Here is a 26,343-nt window from a genome sequence, read left to right as displayed (position 1 = left end):
CCAACACTGTTCATTGTTAGTCGGCATTGACACTTTTTCTCCAAACATTTAATCTACAGGGCAATTCAAGCTTTTTCTTCCTTTTTTTTCTTTTTTTTTTTCCTTCTCAAGTGTCATAAGGAAAGATGGCATTTATAATGCTCTGAGATGAGGAAAGGTTAGTATAGCTGAATCCAATATGAAGTAGCTGGAAAAATGTTCACACTTTTTTTCCTGTTTTCGCAACATTTTAAGAATGTGTTGACAAATATGACAAAAATCTCTCAGGAGTCTAAAATATTTTATTAAATGTTTTCTTTTTTTAATTTAAAGTACTTTTCATTTCAACAATTTCATAATATTTCTGCAGTTCAAGAAATAGTTCAAACCTTATGTCACGCTAAAACCATTTTCTTTCTGAGCAAATAATGGCAGACATTTTAGGAAACTGATCTTTGTCTTGGTTGGGTTGGGTTTTTTTGTCTTTTAATTACTTAAACTTTATTAAAAGTTCTATTTCTTTTCCAAAGAGAGGCAAAAAAGTATTGATAATGATAAGCTATACTGACAAATTGCCTATTTCCCAACACATTAGTTAAAATAAAGAGAATATTGATAAGTTAAGATCTCAGAGATGTTATCTACAGTGGTTTAGGACATGCATTTGGTTAGGAGTTTTTTTAAGAGAAAAACATCATTCTGAGAACATCTGTACTTCCTTTTATTGGGGAAGTAAAATTTAGAAAACAGGGATTTTTTAAATGGTGTTGCTTGCTGGACTGAAAAAAATATGATCATGACAATTACACAGATTCTTTGTTTGCTTGATTTATATATAAATAATACAGTGGCATACCAACAACAGAATTTTTCTTTCTGATTAACCTATTGATAACCTAGGTGAGAAGGCTGCTGGCAGTGACAACTCACTGATGGATTTGAAGGGAACCTACAAGAAAAATGGAGAGAGACTATTTACAAGGGCCTGATGTTACAGGACTACAAGGAATGGCTTTACACTGACAGATTTAGATTAGATATTGGGAAGAAATTCTTCCTTGTGAGGGTGGTGAGGCCCTGGTGCCCACAGAGGCTGTGGCTGCTCCTGGATCCCTGGCAGTGTCCAAGGCCGGGTTGGATGGGGCCTGGAGCAACGTGGGATAGTGGAAGGTGTCCCTGCCCATGGCAGGGGGAATGAAAGAAGAACTCTAAGGTCCCTTTCAATCCAGACCATTCTGGGATTCTGGAATTCTGTGATTTAGCCATGTAATTAGTGGCATAATGGTCACCACCTTGAAGTCAGTGCAGCATGTGGGTGTGACTGAAGTGACAGACATCCTCTCCCTCAGCCCAGGCTTCCATGCTTAGCTGAGGAGAAAACAGCACGGCTGCAGTCAGTGGATAACAGCCTGCATGAGCTGAAGGTTTAGCTGCCAAAACACCCTTGATGAAGGAGAGAGACTTTACTAAAATGACTTGGGATTAACATGTAGATTAGGGTGAAAGAATAAAAGGGGTTGCAAAACATAATCATAGATCCTTGTAATGGTTTGGTTTGAAAGGCACCTGAAAGATCATCTAATTCCAACCTCCCTCACCATGGGCAGGGGTGCCACCCACTAGATTAGGGCCCCATAATTCTACTGTCCATCTCTTTATGTATTTAAAAATTCAATTAAGACTGAAGTTCTGAGATTGCAGAGTGCAGCACAAAAGAGAAAACGGGGATGAAATTGAACAGCAGACAGAGCTGACCGGTCTCATTTCCTTCACCAGGCAGTGAAGAATGAACACAGAGTTGTAACTGCTGGCATGTCACTGGGGTTTTAAAATCCATGCCTTCTGTTAGCAATGGGAAGATTTCAGGCAGATAGGAAGCGATATATTTTCGTGAAATTCTTTAAATGTTGAATGAGATCTCTATCTTGGCAATGTCCTTTTGAAAGTCTGAGATCTAGTGTTCTGGATGTGCAAAGGAATACATTTCAAACTTCTGCATTTCAGATTCTCTCTGAACAAAAAAAAAAAAAAAAGAAATGTTCCTGTTTGAATATGCATCCTGCATACTGTGCCTCAGACACAGGGTATTACCAGCAGTGCCAGTGATTCTGTTATCCCCTTTGGTGGTAGGACATTTTTTTCTTTTTCTCTTTTTTCTCTTCCCACAACTGTTTCCCAAAAAAGGAAGAGGGGGAGAGGGTGTATTTCCAAAACCCATCTCTCAGCTTCTTTATTTTTATACAGTCTCCCCTCCCCACCCAAAATACACTGAATAGTCCTTTATGTAACTTCAATTAAAAAAAAAAAAATTACAGCTGCTCCTCTGAAGCCATCCAAATCTAATTAACTACAGAAGCCAAAGTTATATTAAGCTTCTCACTTTCTTCATCTTACCATCTCCATTCATACCTTCATTCAATGTGTTCACAAAAAAAGGAATTTCTAATAATTGTATCTATAGTCTTGGAAAAAGAAAGCCACTAATCAGGAGGCCTGTGAAAGAGGAGAGATCGGAGCCTTGCTTGAACTTGGCAGTCTGGCCCCAAAAAACCTGCAGACAAAAGGGGTGAAGGGAACTGAAGAGCTTAGCCCTAGGTCTAAGGAAGCTGGTGAGAATTTGTTCAGCCTCTGAATAGAGATCTTCATTTCAGTCCTAAATTGTGCCTGCACAGACTCATTGAAATGCCTTCTCTGAAGGAAGAGGGGGCGGGAGGCACGGGAGAGAGAAGGGAAGAAAAGTTTGTTGAATATAAATGAGGTTACGTGTGGCTGAAGAGCGAGATAGAAGCTCTACAGAGATTTATTCCTGACTGACATACAGTAACACAAAGGCAATAAAATGTGTCCTTGGCAAGTGGCATTAGCAAGCAGTAAACCTTAATCTTCAGAGACTTGAGATGATGCTACCCACCTCAGTGGAAAATACTTTCTCATTTGTGGAGTGCGTTATTTAAAATGTGTTTAGCCAGTTTAAAGAAGATATAACGAGCTATCTTGCCATGCCATGACCTTGTGATTCAGGCAGTCTGCAGAACCACAAGACCAGAATAAAGACCCTCAACATTTTCTCACCGGGGGACTCAGCAGCCTTCCTTCACGTTGTGTCTCATCTAGGGAAAACTTCAGAGCCTTGAATGGGATTGCATCTCAGATGAGTTTTGTTCAAGGGCCTTTTATAGTTTCTAGCTAGCAAAAGATGTATATTCAGTCTGGCAGTCTGGTTCTGGTTATTCATATTAATCCCTTCACTTATATTCACACGCCCTGCTGCAAGGAGCCCTGAAACTGCAGCATTACTCAGTAAAAGCAAAGGAACAGAAGCCTGGTATTAGAGAGTATATTAAAATTACTGTCATTAAGATACAAAAATGTGGCTTGTGCATGAAATCCCTTAAGGAAACATCACCTGTCCTGATCCCAACAATATGAGATTCATAAAACATTAAAAGATAATTAATTTGCTTGAAGTTCTGACTGAATTTATTGTTAATTTTCTGTTTGCCCATTTCACATTAATAATTAGGAAACAGGATAACCTGTTCCCAGCTCCTTGGGCTCCTGCTCTGAGACTCTGGCAAAAGGCTGAGCGTTGATTCCCAAAGGTGGGACAGGAAATGCCAACAAGCGTATGCTGCTTTCTAAGAAGCAGTAAAGTCACTTCACCACCTCCTACTGCTCTTCAGAGGTTGGATAAACCTTATCTTGGTAAAATGAAGAGTTCCCTTGCATTCAGTCTTTACAAGGAGTGTTCACTGGCCATTAATCGAAGGCACAGCCCTGAAGAGCTCCTTTCCCTTCTCTGAAGTCAAAAACATTGCACTGCTCAAGGCTTAGAGCAGCTTCCCAGTTGGTCTCATCCTGTACAGTCACTCACTGGATAAATGGAAAGTTATTTTTACTCCACAGCTTAAACAAAAAAAAGTAAACATTTTGTGAGGCTTATATACTGTTTGCTATCTCTTTGAAAAGAAATTTCAACTTTCCCTCACCACTCGCCTTGGATCTGTTTTTAGCTCATCTGTATCTGGATTTTCTGCTACGTAACTAAGGACATTTACAACAGATACAAATTTCATTACTGGACTGTAATTGCATTTGTTTTTCCCTGCTTTGATGTTAAATATAAAGAACCCCCAGGCTACTCCATCTAACATTGGTCTGCTAGAGATGATTCCTGCTAGGGGAAGGCAGAGTGCTGCATTTAGGCTGATCTGGAGAGGTGATGTTTATCAGACAGCTGAACAAGTTCCTAAATGAAGGATGGCAGCATCCATGGGCTCATGTACCAAATCCAGCACCAGAATCCCCAAGGACTTCAATCAACTTTGCACTAGGGAAAATGAGTTCATTTTATTTAAGCGGATTAAATGGAAAAGCGCAGCTCCTATTCAGTGGAATCATCATCCCAAAGTGTTAAAAAACATGTAGGTGTGGTGCTTAGAGAACATGGTTCACTGGTGGATCTGGCAGTGCTGGGTTAATGGCTGGACTCAATGATCTTTGGGGGTCTTTTCAAATGATTATATGATTCTACTTCATATTATTTTAATGAGGGCCTTGCTCTTTTTGACAGCAAGAAAACATTTATTTATTCTCTCTTCCATCACCTTTCTCTAGGACAACTCTGAACTCCCTGATTATGAATGCTATGTACTCCAAATCCATAAAAACATACAAATAAGGAAAATCTCTAACCCTTTTCTCTTAATCTGTACATCAAGAAGTTTTTCTCTTTCAAATATACAAATAACTGGAGGAGTCCCTTACATAGGGGAAAAAAAAAATAAAAGACTTGAACACATCTTTCAGAGGTGTCCCAGAGGTCTATCAAAGTGCCAAGGAGGGAAAAGAGGTGTTAAAAGTAGAAGAGAAGGGGCATGAAGATCAACAATGCCCTGCACAGACTGCAAAGAGGATACAGCCTTCATCTCCCTTTTCTCAGGGGGATGGACTGGCATGAAATCTGCAGCAGAGTGGAGTACATAAAACTGTGCTTATCTTTTCCTGTTTATAAGTTGCACGATGCACTCAATTTTATGAGCACTGGCCTTGAAAGCACATGGACTTCCTAATCTGTAACCACTTGATTTATCTGGGCCAGGCTTGTTAAATCAAATTAGGCCTGATGATAAAACAGCAGTGAAAATGTTGTTCTGTGGGGGTGGGGGGATTCATGTCTGCAGGGCAGTGGAGGAAAATTGTGTTATTGGGAATCCCATTTAGCTCAGGGGCCTTGCAGCTTTGCATAAAAACACCCTTTTTGTGGCTGTGCCTCAGCAGTGAAGGAGTTAAAGTGGGTACTTGCTCTGCTCCCATCCTCTTCTCCAACATGACCACCAGACACTCTTCTTCTGGCTTTAACTAAAGCAGCTGTTTTATTATGCCCCCAGATTCCACCACATGTTTTAATGTGTACACCAATAAGTTTTGAATACATCAAACACGCTTTTTATTAGTATTACTTGCCAGTACGAAGTTACTACCAAGCTAGTAAATATTTTGTCTCAGACCACACTAAGTTCGAGCCTAACTCTTGTTTTTACCACTTCAGGTGGGTGGTCTCTCCTTCTCACTCACGGGGAGAAGTGGGAATATCCAAGGATGGCAAAGGCATTGTTGCAGCTGGAAATGTTGTGTGGATCCATGGCCAAGTCAGTTTTCCTGTCTTTTCCCTACATTCATGTACAAAATGAACCAAAGCACAAAATGAACCAGACTTAAGGACAGGTTGCCTTGGAGAGGGACTTTTGACAAGGACTTGTAGTTAGAGGACAAGGGAAATAATTTCACCCTGACAGAGGGCAGGGTTAGGTTGGATATTGGGAAGGAATTGCTGTCTGTGAGAGTGCTGAAGCCCTGGCTCAGGGTGCCCAGAGAAGCTGTGGCTGCCCCTGGATCCCTGGAAATGTTCCAGGCCAGACTGGACAGGGCTTGGAGCAACTGGGATAGTGGAAGGTGTCCCTGCCCATGGCAGTGGAGGTGAAATGAGATTTTTTTTTAAACTCCCTTCTAACCCAAACCATTCTGTGATAATTCTGTGACTTCTATGGCTCTTCCCAGCTCAAGAAAATAGTAGGAAATTAAGAGTGACATCTCTGCCCACCTGCTTGACTCCTGCTCCCCAGCAGAGCCAGGCCATCACAACACTGAGTACAAGCTGTGCACACTCAGTGATTTGTCTGACCCCAGCACTGTGGCTGCTGAATTCATTGGACTGCCTGGCAGTGGTGAGTGGTGCAAGGTCTAAATGGCTCTTTGCTGTCTGTGTTTGCCACGGGAGCTGCTGTGCCCCCTGCACACAGCCCTGAGATCCTTACCAGGCTGTGCCGGAGCTCTGCAGGAGCTCTGCAGCAGCTCAGGACCCGCCAGCAGTCCCGAGTTCCTGCCTTGCTGCATTATTTCTACTCCCCCCCCTGCAGCTGCCATCACAGAAGAGATTGTGACTGCAGCTCATTCCCGTTATCTTTCACATGCTGATAAATTGAATAAAATATAATTTCCTCAGCCACTCAGTATGTCTTTGTGACTCTGATTTCTGAGAGGAAGCAAAAGGCTTCCCATCAACCCAGACCAATCCTCGCTGAGGAAGAGTTTGACTCCTGTGCCTGATTGTATGTAAGGTCATTTCAATCACAGTCTCTGCCCAAGGACACAGGCTCAGGGAACACCAAGTGGCCTCGATTTCAATTCTGCTTTGAATGCAAGTCCAATCTGACTCTCAGTGGTGCTTAATTAGGGTGTATCTTTGCCAGGACATCTGGTTTTATGCTGAAATACTCTAGGCATCAAGAAAGAGTTGTGCAAACATTATCTGGTCCTGACCTTCAGGATACTTTCCTGTGGTCCTCATAAGAAAGCCCTGTGTCTAGTCCCCCATCACCATTTGATTTTACATCCCTCCATATGCAAAAGCTTTTCCTTAGTCTCAGCACCTGCAACTAGGTTACCTGAAATTTAAAAAGCTTATAGTGAGGGGAAGTTTGAGATTCCTGAAAATCCAACCAGCAAGAGATAAACAGGAACAAGTTAGGTTGCAATTGCCATTCTCCTGATGTATTCTCTTCGGAGAGGGAGGATTTGAGCCACAGCCTCTGAAACTGAGTATTCAACACTGGCAATTTGGCTATCCAAGATGATGGGAAATGTGGAGCTGAGCACAAGCAGCTCTGTCAGCACTATTTCCCCTTTTTAGATGCAACTTGAAGAACTGAAAAGCCCTAGTAGCTAAAGCCACAATGAGTACCACAGAACTGCCCTGGTGTCCCCCGGGCAGTCAGGAAGACCTCAAAGCTGAAACAGAGCCCAAGACGAACCCCAGGAGGTGCTCAGCAGCTCCCTTCCTTTCCTGGAAATGCCATTTCAACATGTTTAATGTCCCTCCCAACACAAACCAGTGTGTCAGCCTGTGATTTCAGGAGCTAGCACCTCATAAGGAGGTGCACATATTATTCACTAATTATTCACTTTCTTTGTAAAATGCAAAGGCTCATTTCACAGCTTTTCTCCACTCTTCCAGGGTGACCTTTCTGAGTCTCCAAGAGTGGTACTCATCTCAGCCAGCTGCAACCACGTAGTACTATGGATGTAATCCTATAAAACATCAGTGATCTACCTTTATAAACACTAGAGAGGAACAGGTAACTCACCTGGTCTGTCTTAGATAAGTTCTGTGCCTCAGTTCCTTGTTTCCCACCTGTAAAACAGGGATGGAAGCACTTCCCCACCTTCCTGGAAAATGCTCTAAGAGAGGGTTAAAATACTTGGATAATACAGTTCTGATGTTATGGAAACATCTTCAACACTCTGAAGTCACTGGGGAAAGAGGATATTCAGCTGATTAGCACATCCAAAGAGAGAAATTTTTGTCCTAGTTAATTATGGTGTTACTAAATTTCTGAGCATAGCATCTGGAATTTTGAAATATTTCTCCCTGAAAATCAGTGGCTGGGGTTTTTGGGGCTGTTGTTTTGTTTTTCCCCAGTGTAGCTAGAGCAATGAAGGCTTTAGATAAATTAGATGTTCAGAAAGATTTGAGGCAAGCTGGGACTGATAGAGATAAAGTAAATCAAGTCACCAGTACCATCTGCTCTGTGGGAGAGGAGGCTGGGGACATCTTCCTCTCTTTTCAGTTAACAGATGCAGGAGATCGTGAAAAGGTCAGAGATAAATGTAGTGCTCACCTCATGCCACATATTCACAGGGGCTGGACTAAAGAGAGGCCAGAAAAACTCATGTGTACTTTCAACCTTTCACTGCAGGCAGTAAAGAGCATTACAGAGATGGAAAGGACAGACTATTTTTGTGCGAGGCCTAGAGACAGTCACTGTAGCAGAGCGGGACCAAAATAATAAAACCCCAACCAAAAAATAATTTCCCTTTCTGCTTTCATCCTCCCTGTCTCTCCCACACCCCTTCCCCTCTCTTGCCTTGCAGAAGCTATAAATCTAGGCCATCAGAGAGAAGCTGGAGCAGCAGCATATTATCTTGAGGAATCACTCCCAGAAGGGAGCAGAAAGTTCACAAGTAGAGTGCCAAAAAAGGAGAAATCGCAGCGCTATCATTGGATCCGGCTGCGGCTGGAAGGCGTCCAAGCTCCTCGCACTGCTGACATCCCTGTGCATAATCAGAAATTCCTTTCAATTATGTGGGAAAAGGAGCTTCGCATTGTCAGCCCAAATGCCCCTGTGAAGAAAGAGGCTGCCACAGCATCACCGTAGAAGGTCATGGTGGAGCAGCATCCAGGCACGGCAGCTCGGTGCGGAGAGGGAGGGGAGGCACGCGGCGGCAGCGCTTTTGTACCACTTTGCTCTTCCATTAGCACGTTTAATCTGAGGGCCTCTGAGTGCTTCACAGGCATCAGTTGACTAAAGCTGGTAGGAAATAAGTAGGTACTGTTAGACCAGCATTAGGGACAGCATGGAAGAAATCCCTGCTGTGAGGTGCAAGATGCTGTTGAGTGTTGAGAGATGGTTTCTGCAGCCCCAAGCCCCTTCTTGGTAGCTACTTCTCACTGCCTTCCTCCAAGGTGTGTGACCTGGGACAGCAGGGACTCAACACAGAGCTTGGGAAGCCCTCTGCATGGACATGTGCCCCACAGGCAGACCAAAGGCACAGTGTTAAAGCTTGGTCTTTAAACAGCCCAGTACTGCGGTGTCTGGGTTTCACAGCGTCCTGCTTTAAATGTAAATCACAGAGGTGTCTGAGAGGAGATGTCAAATTTATGGAAATGCTGCATGTTTTTCATTATGGTTCCTGAGTGTGTTTACTGAGATGTGGAAAGATGTCCGTTTTCCCGCAAATGGATTCTCTGCCTTTTTTCCCAATCTTTTTTGGCCAATTTATATCCATTAATAGATTTAGTGGGCAGCCTGACAAAGTTAGGCAGCTGCACGCTGTTTTTCCTGCTAGCTACAAGGGTGTTACAAGAGGTTATTTTAGCCTAATGAACTTACTATCCCCAGACTCCCCCTCTGTTGTCAGTAAAGAGAAATGGTTTCCATCAGGAGCAAGGAGAACTTGATTTGGATGCTGTGAACCATCTTGTGAAGTCTTTTTCCTCTTGTTGGCAATGGAGGGAGCCTAGGGAGAGCTGTCCATTAGGCAAAAGGTGGTTATTCTCCCTAATTTGCTCCACACACTGGTTGGGGATATTACTGCCATATGACTTTTTGCCATCTAACTTAGGTGCTCTGAGTCACTCCCTGGAAGCAGCTATTTCTTGGCCTATACAGAAAATTTAGGCAGTGACTCACACCTAAAATAGATACTCCAAATAGTCTCTAATAGGTGGTGTGAATGGCTGCTATTGTCTGTCTCTGTGGCGAGATCCCCACTCCGGGGACCATTGTTTCAGTGTTTGCACAGCGCTCAGCACAATGGAACATTTTAATTGCCTCCCCATACACCCGCTTGTCTCCAAGAGTGCATTTTTCATAACGTTAATGAACTATCATGAAGCTTCCTTCTCACAAAAGAATGGGAGGGAAAGGGGTGAGCAGTGTGCTCTGGTGCTGGGCCAAATAGCTGAACCCAGGACACTGCACCATTTAGAGACCCCAGACCTACCCTAATAGGTGTCTAGAACTGTGAATTACACAGCCCAGTCACTCCTCAAAACTAGTTTCAGGGTCCTAAATAGTTTGGGGTTGTGTGTGTTTGTGTGCTTGCCCTGGTGATTCAAGAAATGGGGCCATTTGGTGCATGCAGTTGTGCTGCAAAGCCCTTTAAAAGACTGAGAATGATGAAAAGCCACCAACAGCAAGAGCAGAAATTGCACCAAAGCCTAACTAGGCCTTGTGAATTCTCTGCCTTGGATTTTAACTCTGCAAGGTGCAGACAGCCTTCAGAGCAGGCTGAAGGAGGGTATGGGAGGTATGGGGAGGGGATGGCGTGCATTGGCTCTGCCATTCCCATTCCCATTCCCTGGCTCAGTGAAGGACCTCTTCACTCCACAGGGTTGTCACTCCGGCATCTTTCGCCAGCCCTGTCATTATTTTGAATGAATAAATACACAGGAGACTAGCTGCATGCTGGAATGTCTGGAATGCCAATGCAGAACTCAGCTAATAATGGTTCTATAGTGTAAATCAGCAGCATAGCGGGTCCCGGTTTCACTTGGCTGTGCTCCATGAATAGCAGAAGTGACATTGAGTAACAGTGAATTGAAAATCAGTTTAAAAAGAGGAAGAGGATAAACCCTGAAAATACTCTCTGTTATGGTGTGAACTATTTTTAAAAGCTGAGAATTAAATCTTTAAGTGATTAACTCAGGGAAAATATCTTGTTCTGTGAAGTAGTCACATAACTCTGGCAAGGAATATCTCTGGAGTGAGTTGGTCCCAAGGAAAGAAGTTAATGAAAGCAGTTTTTCTTCAGTCTTATGTGACCTAGGATTGACCCAAAAGAATCATAGTCATCAGGGAAAACACTGGGTGCTGCTAGAATTAATTTAGATCATGACCTCTGATTGGAGTTCCTACTAGCACAAGGAGACAGCTGTTGACTCGCATTAAGCGGCTGGCAGATTGGTTCCTTTTTTTGCTTTTTCTTTTTTTTTTTTCTTAACTTTGCTACATATCTGCCTTCTAACAAGAACTTAGCAGAGAGCTGGGGAACATCTTTTTTAATGACCATTCTGCGTGCCTCCGTGAGTGCATTTGTAATGGGCTACTTGCCGTGAAGTCTTTGCTATGAGATGTCGCTGGCAGAGCTTCTTTGGCTAAGAGCGTGAAAAAAAATTCAAAAGTACCCAGCCAATGTATCTTTGCCAACAAAATCTTGCTGTAGACACAGCTATGCTGCTCGATGAGGTTTTCACAACTATGTTGGCAGGATACTGGCCTCTGAGGGCTGTCACATTGTCCCTGCTAGGAGAGGGCACTGTAGTATGGCAGCAACGAAACAAAGCCACAGGAGGATGATGTTTCTCAAGGCTGGCATGATTTCATGCAACTTCAGCTACTAAGAATCATAGGACCACAAAATGTTTTGGGTTGGAAGGGACTTTTAACATCTCCTCATTTCACAGGCCACTCACAGGCAGGGACACCTCCACTATCCCAGGTTGCTCCAAGCCCCGTCCAACCTGACATTGGACACTGCCAGGGATCCAGGGACAACCACAGCTTCTCTGGGCAGCCTGTGCCAGAGCCTCATACATGCTAACATAATTTGAGAGCATCCCAAAAATCACACAATTACATCAGGGATATCTCCACGAGCTGCTCATCCCTTTTGCCAGGAGCTGGTGGTAGAGAGGTTTTGCCTAGACTGAAAATTTAGGATTTATAAGAGATTTTTTAGCAATGATTCAGAGAGGAGGAAGGAAACACACTGTGAGAAAATTGAAGCTTGTAGCTGGAACATTGTAACAAGAGTCCTGAGGAAAATTGAGTCCCAAATCTACTGTGTAACTACCAATAGGCATTAAGAGTTGTAAAATATATGTGCAACTGTAAATACGCTGTCGTAATGGTCTGTGTACCTCCTCATAAGTGCTGCTGTGCTAGAAGATGTTGCTCCTGTGCCACTGACACTGCATTGGCTAGTGCTAAAGCCGTGAGGCTACCAGGTTTGCTGGCAGGTTTGGGGTGCAGAGCAGGAAGCAGAGGCACAGGCAGTGCACACAAGAAGAGTGTACTACCTATGGAAAAAAAAAAAAATACAAGTATGAGCTGGATCAGTCATTTCCATCTCAAAGAGGATGGGAGGGAGAAGTCTGTCTCTTGAAGTGGCTGCAAGCAAGAGGGTGGGAAAAGAGTCTCAGAAGAGGGAACCTTCTGCAGAGATCACAGCAAACCCTACGGCTTTTGCACTGTTCTGTCCCTTGGAAATTCAGTCAGACAGGAAAAATACCTCAAATGAGGAGTGACTGAAGAGCGTCAGGCAATCCTAGGAAACACCCTGGCAGGTCTTGTCTGCTCAGCAGGGATCCCCATGTTAGGAGGTCCTCCTGAGATAGCAGGGAGCTGGGCTGTCTTAAATTCTGGGCTGGCACTCTGCGGTAGGCAAAGCAAGAGAAATGCTGCTCTCATGGATAGCAAATACATTCACAAGTAGGAAATCTAGTCAAATTTAGCAGCCTGAAAGAGTGAGATTTTACTACTGCTCATAAAACTGCATGAGAGGAACAGCTCTAAGTGACAAAAATGGTTCACTACCTGGGTATTCAGTGTGGACAAGAGCACAGGCTCCCAGAGCTTTCACCACCCCTTGGCAGAGACATTACTCTGCGAAGGAAAGACTACGGGGGATGCAGCTGTGCATGTCCCTGGCAGTGAAAGATCCGCAGTTACAGGCTTTCATCTCTTTCCTTTCATTAGTCAGCATTGCATGGGAACTGCAAGATGCTGCGGCAGCTGATTCCACACACAGGGCCAGAGAGCTCCCCGCACCAGAGTGAAAAGACACGCTAAAATCTGGTTCCAAGTCTAAATGTTCCTGAGATTTTGGGTCAAAAGCTTCTTTTATTAAAGGAGTTACTGGTCCTCATTTGCTCAGAATTTTGCCAAAGCTTTCATGTGGCCTGTATCCTGAGTGTTTGACATCAAGCAGTGACCTGCAACCACAGGAGACATCACATCTCTTTCAATGCCCCCTTTCCCACATCAGGTCCTCTCTAAAACTATTGTGCTGGCTCTGTCCACAGCAGCAGCAAACGCAGCCCAAGGGTGCCGAGCTGCCAAGTAACTGTTTGCATTTTAACTTCTCTGTCCCCTGGGCTCTCTCTGACCAGGTGTTTTCAAGATGCGGTGGTTAAAATGTCATTTTCCACAGTAAAATGCGAAGCAGGACAGCCCAGTAGCTAACACGCTGTCCCAAGACCCTCCAAACTGGGTCCTGTTCCCATCTCCCTCTGAGAGCAGCTGTTCCAGCAGCTGCACAAGTCACTCCACATTTATTTTCTCTCCCACCCTTTATTTGTCTCTCCTATTTAGACTACAAGCCCTTCAGGGCAGGGGTTGTCTGTAAGTATGAGTTTATGCCATCGAGAGCACAATGAAGCCTTGATCTCAGCTGGGGACCCTCGACATTATTTGGACTCCAACAATAACTGAATTTTCCTCTCTCTGGGACTGCACCAGTCCGATGGGAAACTCTGGTGGGGGAACAGGGTAGTGTGGACATAGTCAAAGGGCCCCTTGTCTCTAGAGATCAGGGAATATAATGTATTCAACAATTTTTAGTGTCCGTGGCTCCCAGCCCCCTGAAACCTGACAGGCCACGCTCAGCACATACAACTTGCCACTGCATGCCAGAACCCAATGTCCCTGCATTAGTCAATGTGGGAACAAGCAGCTGGAGTTGTATTTTCTGTGTTACACATGTTCAATTAGCTGACAATCATGGTGTCAGTAGAAATAGACATAGATACACATGTTACAAGTGGCCATGTTTTAAATTAGCACCATATAATTTTCAATGGTTTAGAGGCATGATGGACTTTCCATATGAGAAGCTGCAAAGACTTGGATTATTTAACTTGGAAAGAAGGGTAATTACATGGGCTTAATTGGCCTATTTAAGATGATGAATAGTGTAAGAAAAGCTGATTATTCCTTCTCTTTACCCTCCACAGTAATATGAGAACCGGGGCTCATATGTTAAAATAAATGGTAGGTAAATTTAAAACAAATAAAGGAAATACCCTACAGCACAGCCTGCCTGTGGAATACATTGCTCTGCAGCATTAGACTTGGGGATGGCTCTAAAACTGGGTGAGAAAATTTAAAATTTAGAGGACATTATCAAAATCCTGTGTTCACGGATGCTGACATGATGCAGGTTTTAGAAGCCCTGTCAAAGCCAGGTTCTTCATTCTGCCACTCCCTATCTTCGCCTGCTGTGACCCAGGCAGTGTGGCTGGACCACTGGCTGGTGAGGACTGAGGCAAAAATGTTGCTGAGTGTTTCAGCCTTGTCCATATCCTGGGTAACCAGGTCTCTCATTTCCTTCCAGAGAGGGTTCACATTTTCCCTGTTCTTCCTTTTATCACTGGCATACCTATAGAAGCTTTTCTTGTTCCCTTGGCATCCCTGGCCAGATTTAATTCTATCAGGGCATTATCTTTACCTTTTCCATTATCCCTGGGTGCTAGGACAATTAACCTATATTCCTTCCAGGCTACCTGTCCTTACCTTCATTCTCTGTAGGCTTTCCTCTTGTGTTTGAGTTCATCCACACAGGCCTCCTGGCTATTTTGCCTGACCTCCTGTTCCTTGGAACTCATTTCTCCTGTGCTTGGAGGAGACAATCCTTGATTTCCTGGGCCCCTCTTCCCTCCAGGTCTCCATCCCACAGCACTCTAGCAAGCAGCTCCCTGAAGAGGCCAAAGGCTGCTCTCCTGAAGTCCAGGGCAGGAAGCTTGATGTGTGCCCCCCTCATTTCCCAGGGATCTGGAACTCTACCATTCCGTGGTCACTGCAGCCCAGGCTGCTCTTGAGCTCCACACTCCTCACCAGCCCTTCCTTGCTAGTGAGAACAAAGTCCAGCACAGCACCTCCCCAAAGACTGAGGAGTGAAGATGATGATCTGATTTTTTTCTTCTCTGTTAGGGGTAGCCTCCACCTTTGGCTGCAAGTCTTAACAAATCAGTGATTTCATCAGTCATCTCACATTCTGCTTTAGTGTCCCTGAGGAGCCTCCTGCTTAGATTTAGTTTAGTTCTGTTTTACTTTACGAAATCTCATTGCCACCAAAATCCTAAATTCTTAGTGAAAAATCAACTCCCCTTCAGAAGCAATCAGAAGGCAGGAATATGAGCATACTGTAATTGTTTCTCTTTCAGATGAACAGAGAAACTACAAAATATCTGCCCTCTGAAATCTCTTCAGACATCTTAAACAGTCATGACAAAGTTATAGCATGTGTGAATGCTTGGGAAAATTTATGCTTCTAATCATAAAGATCCATCGCGAAAAGAGACATTACAGCACCTTTAAACTTCATTTGTGTTCAAATATTTCACAAAAAAAGCTTGATTAGTGCCAACAAAAATTCCAGCCATGCAGAAATAGGACTGCTGTGTCAGGCAAGAATAGATCTTCACAGGTGAATAGACAGAACTTTCTTAACTGACAGAAATGAAGTTATCTGTTTTGTTCTGCTAGTTTGGCAGACCTGAAATCCAAACAAGATTATTTGCTCAGTCTTCCCTTCTGTGTATCTCGAGCCATTTTGTTTCCCCTTAATATTTCTTAGCTGATTCCATTAATTTGGTCTAGACATAGCACATTTCAGCCAACCAGAAGCAAATCAATGTGTGTGGGGAGCAGAGATCTCAAGACTAGAGCACCATTAACACCCACAGCTGCAAAAGTGAATAATTCATTTGTTAGAGCATTCAAGTGACTCTTGAAGGTGACCCAGTAAAGGAAAGTGAGAAAATGCTAGACATATAACCACTGAAAGCTCAAGACACCACAGAAGCAGATACCTGTGTGAGGCAGGTGATCCAGGTAGGAAATTCTGCAAAGTGATGTGCAGTTGTGTCTGGCAAAGTGAAAGTGTGCAGGATACATGAGGCAGTGCTGGAGGAGGAGTCTGGACCTTTGACCTGTCTCCTCTAAATTCATCCTTTACAAAGCCTCCAAACATGATACATGTTTCAGAAATGGAAATCAGCATCTCTCTCTCCCCCCATCTTGGTAGGATGGAATTTCTTGTCACATCTTGTCTGGATTCTGCAGATTGAAAAGACATCCTGGTCCCTGCAGGGAAAAGGAATAAAAAGCACAGGTGATCAGAGCAGATATAAAAGCTGTGATTGTGGTTCTCCTTTACTTTTTGCTTCATATCTTGGCAAGATGTTTTTTAAACATGTGTTCTTGAGTGCTGCTATTATTTTTATTTGAATAGCTTCTCTTTTGACATAAACATTTGGCACTAGATTTTAGGGACATCCAAATGTCTGATAGTGGGATTTTTATGACTGCATAAGTTTAGTTAAGACAAACACCTCTATTATTTAAGAAAGTGAAATCCATAATTTAGGCATTTCCAAGCTCAGCATTATTAGATTGAGTAGAATTTACTACAGATGCACTTTTATTATTATTTAGTGGGGTTTTAGGAGACTTGAAATTTGAGGAAGATGGAGTCTGGAAAAATTCTGTACATGAACAATCTGCCCAGGATCCCTTCCACTGACTGAGTGGACTGGGTTGCATTTAGAGATTATTTCTTTGCCCCAAACATGCTGAACACCATCTCTCTTCTCTCAACAATGGAAGAATACAGATTTTACCCTTTTATTCTCTTTCTTCCTTGACTGCCTGTTTTCAGCCACACAAAAAGGAACTCTCTTCTCATCTTAGGCCATGCTTGAGGATGATGGGAGAGGCAGACACTCTACATGCCCTTTTGTGAGCACTCTAATGGTCTGTGTGAGATCAGCCACTGGGTTGGGCTGGGGTTGCCAGTGTAATGAATGGGGAAGAGGAGTCTATAGGATGGATGATTAAATGCACCTGTGTCTGCTATCACCCTCCAACAATCAGCATTGTAACATGCCACACCATTTGTTTCAGCATTTACAAAGCAATTAAAGATTATTTCAAAAATATAAAACTGAGAAAAGATATGAAAATCGCTGCAAGTTGTCAGCCTCATTTCACCAATAATTACTCTGATTTTACACAGATTTCTGTGTGTTGGGATAATGGAATGACTCTGTCATATGCAATAAAAAATACTGGTTTATGGAAGCACCCTCACTTACAGTAAAAGGGCGACCTTTTCCTGTGCCTGAAAGTCCTGATTTCCTACTTGTCATTCATTAGACTTTTGAAAGATGGTGTCTTATTTGACCTTAAATCCTTGGAAAACTCTGCATACTTCTTTGTTGGCTCATTTTGCTTCCCTCTTGAAGCAAATCCATTAGACTCAAAGAATTACTCATTATGATCATTTCTACAAAGTGAGTTTCTGGCAGCAATTAGTTCAGAGAGAGTTAGTTTTACACACTGATGAATGAAAAAACTTTTGGCAAAACTTGCAGTACTTTACACACTGTGCTCTGTTTTTCTTACATAGAACTTGAAAAACACAAGCAATTTTAGTCAGGGATCCAAGGTCTTTGACTTTGAGATTAGCACATTATTTTTTTTAGGTTTAAATACGGAGTAGCTAATTCCCCATTTACTCTGAAAAGCTGCTATCTTGAATTTCAAATGGTAATCCCCTAACAGGAATTGACTGATTTGATAATACAGGTATTCTGACTTATAGTTAGAATTTATTTTTTTCTTTTAAATCAAAAGTCATGCAAAATATTTTGGGGTTGATGTTGGGAGATGCACGTATATAAATATACACACACATAACAACTGCAGAGTACTTTCACAGACTTTAGACTGAGTTTAGACTGAAACACCTGATAAATTATGTACTGTGCTTAAAACCAGGCAGCAAAAGCCAGAACAACCAAAGATTGGATCAAACTTAACATCCGAACAAGACTTATGGCCCAGGGTCAAGCCAAACTTCAGGAAACAGAGTCAAGAGGGATTCAAATGCATGTAGTACAGCCAGTCAGGAATGAGAGGAGGGAAAAAGTCCATCCTGCAGGGAAAGATCATTTTCAGAGGGTAACAGGGTCTATTTGCAGAAGGCAGAGCTCCAAGTTTGCTTACAAATAGAGACTCCAAATACCCAAATACATTAAAAATAGAGCCCAAATACCTCGTGGTCCTGTTGTCCATGTTAAAGCTACAGAGCCCTCTCAGACACAGTACGCCCAGGGTGGTAAAACAGGATGGCAAAGCATGAACTTGGGACAAAACAGATAATATTTCATTCGAAAATCAGCAATTTAAGATGGAACATTGCTACTGGTTTTGTTGGTTGGTGGTATTTCCCAGTCCAACCCCACCACTGATCCAATTCTGGATCAGTTCTGTATCAAGAGCTCTACCTGCTCATAGCCTGGAAATTCAGCTTTTGCAATGCATAAACATCTAAATTTAGGGATATTTTCCCAAACAAACTGTGGGTTTTTTCTCCAGTTTAAAAAATTAGCCACGATATCTGGGCTCATATTTCCAGCTGCTGTTAATGTCCCAAATCCCGCACAGTCTGCTCTCCTCAAGCCTGCACAGACCTTTTGTTTCCTATTGCACCCAAGAAGGAAAAAGGCGCACTAGTAAAAATAATAGTGTGCTGGAGGAGGGGCACAAACCAAAATTTTCTGCCATTCCAAAGGCCTGCATTTAATTTGCATCTTACTAACAGTCTCTGGCACTGGAAGCGAAAAGGGGGTTTTGTCCATAAAAATATACACCCCTTTAATTACAATAATGCATACTATAAAAATACTAAAGTATTACAGCAGCCAAAAAGAAAAAAAATGAGGCTTCCAGGAAGGGGTGAATAACATGGGGGCAAAAGTAAAAGTAAAAAATTATATCTTTCCTCCTCTGATCTACATTTCTAATCTGTCTTGGGGTTTCCTTATGAATTAAAACTATGTTAAGAAACAGTGAGCTAGTTTAAGATATGAAAACAAACATGATCTGAAAACCATGTCTTTTTGAGCAATTGGTTTTCATTAATTGTTCCCTTCTTTAAGTTTCCAAGCAAGCAGTGAAAAAATATATATCTAGGCAGAAAGTCAAAATTCCTTTAAAATGTGGGATGGATTTTTTTTTAATTTTGTTTTAATTTATTGCAAGCTAACTCCAGGAGGTAATTACAACCAGTTTTTTGTATTATTTTTGACATTGAGCCTAAAGTTTAAACTGAGTTCTGTGAAGGATTTGACATCTGTAAAGCAAGTCAAAATGATGGCCTTTTCCTGTAGTAAGTTATGACGCTGGAAGCCCTGTGAGAAACAAATTTTCTAAGAGGGTTTGCTGTTCAACTGGACTGAGAACGAGCCAAGACTCAGTATTTGGAATACAGACCACAGGACAACAGTGTTGTCCTGGAATTAGGGCAGGTGGCTAGAGGGAAACTTTGGTGGCTTAAATGTTTCCTTGTGGACATAAACTAATTTAAGCAACACCAACAACATTGAATCTGGTGCTGAGTGTCTGTGTGTTCGGATGTGCAGGTTAACGCAGCCCAGGTTAGACGCTCAGACACCCCCCCCATTAAAAAAAATCCAAACAAACAGAAAACTACCACCCACAACATTCCCCAGATCTGCTCAGTTGAAGCTGTAAAAAGAATTCTTTTCATTAAGCTATAAAATGGGTATATTTATGATCAAACAATGGTGACAGGTAAACAAATCTTAAAGAGGAAAATATTATAAGAACTGTGTTATTAATAATGATTGCTTTTCCAGACTCAGAAACACTCTTAGGAATACTGTTAAGCCAAAAGCACCTTAAATAGGATCACCTTTCCTTTCAAAAACTTCCATTTATAACATACTTTTCTATGTCCAGTTAATATCAAGATTGAATTTAGTGTTGTGATTACACGGAAGAAAACGCTGTTTTTTGAGAAAAGCCACAGCTCATTGCAGGGCCTCCCCACTGCCTGCTGGAAGAAGTTTCTTCCAGGGAAGCAGTTATGTTCCCCTCCATCAGGGCACTCGGAGAATTTGCTGCAAAAGAATTTGATCTAGTGTAGTCAGCAGGAGAGCCACCTAGTCTGCTCTTCTTTGGCAACTCAGCAGGATCAAAGAGGCAAAAATACTGTTGGTTGCTCAGATCTGTGCAGTATGAAATGTAGGTTGTCATTCTCGGCCCATCTGCCTGCTGACACCACCATCACCTCTCACAAGGACACTTGCAAGATGTGGGCTGAGCTGTAGCAGCTCGAGAGCACAGGAGGATGATTCATATGCCCTGTGTCAGGTGGAGAACTGTGTCCCTCCTTGCTTTGGAATACTAATCTTTCTTCACTCACTATGGGTAGAAACATGCTCAAATATCTGTGAGGTAGAGCAATGAGTTCCACCCTTACTGCTCTCTCTGACACTTCCTTCTCTCTTCCCTACATGTAGCCACAAGCTTCGGCTTGCACTGTGGACTCAATTACCTGCCCTTATTTTAGACTCAACTTGATTGCATCTTACTCCATAGAATTTTTTTCTCAGTGTGAAACCTGAGTGTATCCATACCTCGTCGGCTCAGAGGTCATGTCCATCCATTTCTTCCTATCCTGACAGACCTCTGCCTGTGTAAGGGAGCTTACCAGGCACACAGAAAGAAGAGAGAGTCAAAAGTGGTCTTCATCTAACAAAGACAACTGGGCAGCCAGTTTCATGCTTCTGCTTCTCCATACTCAGCTCTTGAATATTTTCATCAAAGTGCCTTGGACTCTTTGTCTCTCTAACCTATGGAATCATAGAACCATAGAAGCGTTTCGGTTGGCAGAGACCTTTAAAGGCCACGTAGTCCTACCACCCTGCAATGAGCAGGGACATCTTCAACCAGACCAGGATGATGAGAGCCCCATTCACCTGTTTTTATATGCCTCCAAATCTGTATCCTCATGCAGATTTGGAGTGTGAGCTGCAGCCTCAGAGAGAGCAAGAAGGTCTGAAGGTCTGAGCTGCAGTGATGGAAAGCGCCACATCACTTTTTCTATTCTTGTCCTGTGCCTCCAGCACAGGGCAGCATCCAGCAGAGAGGGACAGATCACCCCTCTGGGTGCCTGGGAAACCTCAGCAGGGCTGTATGGCCCTTTTAAATACAACCAGTGTGCAGGATTTTCAGCTTCTCATATAACACACAGGAAATTGTCTGGAAATCTGTCATCAGAACAAAACACTGTGCTCAATGAGGCTTGATCTTCAATCATAGGTCATCCAGGTGAGACTTTCAAATGATGGTTAACTATTAAAAATAAATAATTCAGAGAATTCAGGAGCTCTCTTTATGCAGCAGCACTGAATGCATTAGATCTCTAAAGTCTTGGGAGGTAAAGGGGAGGGATAAAAATCTATATTCAGTTCCCTGAGAAAAATTGTTCCTCCTCATAACCATCTATAAAAGATTATTGTCTTCATTTTATTTAATTATTCCATATGAAATAATTAAAAGAGGATAATCAGCTAGTTCAGTGAAGATAAATGTTTCAAGTGAGAACACAAAGGAGACTAATAAATGCATCACCAGTCCGCATCACTGATATTAGAACCCCTACATCTCTAATATTTCTTCTATTTTTATTGTTTGCTGGAAATTAATTGTTTGTTTCTCTTCCCAAGAAGCTTTACTGCAACTCTGTCCCTTCTGGAGACTTTACAGCATGTGCCAGGCTACCACTCAAATGCTCTGAACACGAGCAATTACTGTATAATTGAGAGGACAGTGAAGATGCTGAGTCAGGTCACTAATCCATCAGTAACAAACCATAAAAACTGGTAGGAGCACATCATTCTCCATGTAAATGGTAAATTTGAGAATCTTCTTGGAAACAGATAGATTTGCCCCTCAGAAAGGCGTTTGAATGGGTGAGATGCCCAGTGCTCACTGCTCATTCTGTTACCTGCAGGACATGTGTTGCTAATACTCTCTTTTTGTTAAACTCAATAATTCCACCCAACTATGCCCATTTCCACCTTAAAGCACACAAATGAAGGAAGTTAAAGAATGCTGAAAGCATCATTTTTGCCATGATGTCCTTCCATCTGGCAGTACAGATGTCAGGGAAGGCAGGAAAACCAAGATTTATGGGTGCTTGAACACATCCTTCCATTTCTTGCTCACAGCACACACAGTATCTACGAGGTAGGTTGGATTTTTTTTAAGTGTCACCAAAGAAGTCTGCAGAAAAATCCAAATTTAAGTAGCTTCCTAAGGGAGAGATGTGCATTTGTAGCATCTTTGACATTGGAAAAAGATCTCTAATACTGATGAATAAAAAAATTGAAAATTAAGGTGTAATAATTGATATTATGTAGTAGAGAGTGATATTTGTGAATATACTGAAGGACTTTGAGTAAATTTAGTTTGTATGTTGTCATAACATTCAATAAAGGGAAAAGCTGTTACAATTCTGCTAAAAAGTATCAAAATGAAAACTGAATTTTAATAATTAAAAAAAAATCAATAATTTTGGAAGGAAAATAGGAGCCATTCACAAAAAACTGATGCTTTCCAAAAGTGGTGCCTACTGTATGAGAACCAACATGCCCCAAATCCACTTCTTTCATGATAATTCTTGGTCTATACTGCCCCATACAGGTCCTGGTGGACTAAGTGAGCCTACAATTAATCTCTTAACCAATGGGCCCCCTGTATTCAAGGCAGTCTTGCAGGATTTGTATGCGTTCCTTCCCAACTGCACTTTCTGAAAATCCATCTTCCACCTCAAAGCCCCGTTTCACTGCACTTCCCTGTCATTCCACCTCATGTTTGCTTAGTAATTACAGGACACAATTTTCCAGTGATCAAATCAAACTGCATTAATACGTGCCTGTGTGCAGCTCAGTGTGAAAGAACCCTCTTTCCACCCTTTGGGAGCTCATTATTCTATACACAATCTTTGTGTTTTTGTTAGTCAGACTTATGATTTGTGTGGTAAGGGGGACTGACAATATTGTTTCACATACATCAAAGGCTGAAATGTACTTTAACAAGAGCCAGCAGGTTATACACAAGCCCCAAAACACTTGTTATAGGTGTGACTTGCCCAAACCAAACCAGGCAGTGAGTGTTGGCAGAAATCATTCCAACTCTGTGCAGCAGTCAGATCAGCACATGCAAAATGGGAATTATTCATCTTTTTTTTTTTTTTTTTTTTTTTAAAGTCTAATTCTAAAACATCATTTAATGCAAGATTTTAGTCCATCACAGTTTGGGTTGGCTATGTCTTACTGAGACAATTAAGGCATGCTTGACGGCTTATATAATTTATCCACAAAATTCAATCATTCAGCCTCTCTCTATGATTAGTCCACCTATGATACAGTTTTCAAATTTGTCTTCCTAATTGTTTTCAGAATATAGGAGGAAAAAAGAAAGAGGAAATGCTCTGTATGCAATTAACAAGGAAGGAAAGGAAGAAGGGGTTTTTTCAGTCTTCCAAGTCCTCTTAAGCCCACTAATTATAAACAAATTTTGGGGCTTTCATTCTGTGTTCTTTTTTTTCTTATTTCTCTGATGCTCAGCATCACAGAAAAAAATCTCCTTCTTTTTATTCAAAGGGCAACTCACATGTAGTCTTCCTCAAAGTCTATCCCAAGGGAACCCAATTTTAAGAAAATGTGTCATAAACTTCCCATAATTACCAGCAAGATCACTTTTTTTTTCTGTTCTTTGGATAATTTATGGGAAACAGAGACTTTTGATCAGATGATTTTTCCACCCAGTGAATCAGTACTGGGCTGCTCTGAAGCAAAGCTCCCACTGACTTCATTGCAAACAAATTCTGAAGATTGCACTTCTCCATTCTTTATACAGGGTGTGATCTAACCCCACCATGGCCAGAGATAGTCTTTCAAAATGTGTTTTAAAGCAGCCCCTTTAATTCACAGGCACATTTTCAATTGCTCCTAATGGAAATGGTGCTGGAATTTCTTTGAGGAACAATGTTGTTTCTTTCTGAAGCCCATAATCTGCAATGGTTCTCAAAAAGGTTGACTGTAAGAAGGCAGGGGACCATTGAGCCTGCCCAAAGCTTTGTGGGAGTTAAGATTGCTATTCTGCAGCACTTTTCAAATTAATTAAAAGACACTTTTTCTGCTGACAATTTCTCTTTTTTTTTTTTTAAAGCCTTTTTAGAGAAACCCAGGTGCATTTTCAAAAAACCCCTCTCAGAAGACCCACCCCTCTGTACCAGCTACTCAGACACTACCTATACAGGATCTGAGTCCCTGGTTCATATGAACCAAAATCATCCCATCCTTGTTTTAACTCAAAAAAAAAATGTTTTGGCCCTGATAAAACTTTCCTGACAGAAGTTTAACCAGAGTGAGCATATTCCAGCCAAGAAAATGTTGCTTTGTTCCCAATTTTCCATTGAATATTGACTCTGCCAAATACTTACAAGCACATCTAAACCTTCTAAAAATCAGACAGAGGAGGCAACATCACAGGCATTGAACCCCACTTCTATGACTGATTATTAAAAAATGTACATGAGTCTCCTAGTTAACCCATCTGTGCCTTGATGGAAAAGCAAGAGAGCTTGAGCAGCTGCAATGTGCTGGTGAAGAACGGAAACCCCGGGACTGGCTATGGCCACTGGGGAGCATCATATTCCCTCCCTTCCATCCCACCTCTGTAATTCTGCACTTCGGAGGAAGGCAAATAATAATTATTTATCCAGGTCAATTATTGTAATATTTGCTCAACTTCTTCAAAACATAAACAGGGACTTTGGAAAAAGGAACAGGGTGGCAGGACAACAGGGTATAGCTTCACATTGACAGAGGGCAGAGTTATATTGGATATCGGGAATAAATTATTCCTTGTGAGGGTGGGCAGGCCCTGGCACAGGGTGCCCAGAGCAGCTGTGGCTGCCCCTGGATCCCTGGAAATGTCCAAGGCCAGGCTGGACAGGGCTTGGAGCAACTGGGATAGTGAAAGGTGTCCCTGCCCATGGCAAGGGGTGGAACAAGATGAGCTTTAATGTCCCTTCCAACACAAACCATTCTATCTCTACTTCCCACTAGACCAGGCTGATCAAAGCCTCAGCCCTACTGACAGCAATTGTCCTTCCCAGCCCACATTCCTGGAATGTGGATCAAAACTTGGATGACTAGGTAGCAATCCTGTTGCAATAGTGATAACACCATGTGCCTGAGATTTCTTACCCCTGACATTAAGAAATAAGGTGTCCTAAAAAACACACACAACAACCTTCTTACTCGACATTTTTTGAAGACATTAAAAAGTAATTTTGTATTTTTTGTCGTTTCTGGTGCCATAGCAACTTCAATTCGCTAATACTTTGCCACAAAAATTGTCTTTGCTAAACTGTGGTGCTTGCTACCGTTCATCTCCCCTGGATATGCTGAAAGTCGTGCTCCGCAGTGTGACAGCTTCAGCTCAACCACAGATGACTGGGCTTGATGCAAAATTGCTGGGTGACATTTTATGACTCGTGTTATGCAGAAGGTCAGACTAGATGATCATAATGGCTTTAAAATTCATTAATCTGTGTGCAGAAATATCTGTGAAAGGATTAAATAGAAGTTCCAACATTTATTCTACATGACAAGCAAATTGGATTTAAACAAAGGTCTTTAAAGCTGAAACGTAAACACCAAGCTGCCAACTACAAAGTTTGAAAGGTCAAGCAGGCAAAATTTGCCCCTGAATGAGACTGACTTTGCCTAAATTGTTCTTGTTTTCCTCAAAATTTGAAGGCACTTTCCTTTTAAATTTAAAAAAGTGAAAATATTTCCATTTGAAATAAACTTAGCTTTTAAAACTTGAATTACGTTATAATGATAGATTAAGATGGTCAAACATTTCATATTTATCTAAAAGAATTCTTGGCTAAACCAGAGAGATATATTTTTTTCACTTTGAAGATTTATGTTTTTTTAGGATTTCAAGATTTTCTCTCTGTTCTGGATGTTTCTTCAATATCATAAAAATATTCATGGGCTAAAGAAAGCACTCCCCTTTGAGCACTATCAACCATCAAAACTTGGTCCTGTGACTTGAAATTTCAAAGCATCCATGCTGTTTGATGCATACTGAGCTCCAGACACAGAGAAATCAATCTGTATAGCTCTGCCTACTTTAGCAGTTGCAACGTACTGTACAGTCTTTGTTAAATATTTAATAATTAGCTGTGGTTTAATAATGTGTGTCTGAAGTAATGTTGAGGGCTGGGAGTGGGTAATGAAAGAATGTCACATTCTGAAACAAATGCCTTGAGTTATTATATATTGTGCTGTAGTGGTTTCCCCACTCAGCAAATTGAGTGACTTTGCCACTTGGGGGGAAACAGGCA

At 42.0% G+C, this 26,343-nt stretch overlaps 1 protein-coding gene across 10 annotated transcripts in view; it reads left to right on the top strand.

Moving 5' to 3' along the window:
- Positions 1-26,343, top strand: part of LOC138102991 (urea transporter 2-like) — a 302,433-nt gene that overhangs the window by 94,195 nt on the left and 181,895 nt on the right. Inside the window, exon 3 of one of the 10 annotated variants that reach the window (XM_069000878.1) lies at positions 8,413-8,734. The exons of the other annotated variants lie outside the window; for them this stretch is intronic. The gene's annotated coding sequence lies outside the window, so the exon portion shown is untranslated. The remainder of the gene's footprint in view (positions 1-8,412; positions 8,735-26,343) is intronic. 10 annotated transcript variants of the gene reach the window in all.

The sequence above is a fragment of the Aphelocoma coerulescens genome (assembly GCF_041296385.1).
Source record: "Aphelocoma coerulescens isolate FSJ_1873_10779 chromosome Z unlocalized genomic scaffold, UR_Acoe_1.0 ChrZ, whole genome shotgun sequence".
Lineage (NCBI taxonomy): Eukaryota > Metazoa > Chordata > Aves > Passeriformes > Corvidae > Aphelocoma > Aphelocoma coerulescens.
Note: the sequence above shows the minus strand (reverse complement) of the source record. Positions and strands in the feature narration are given on the sequence as shown.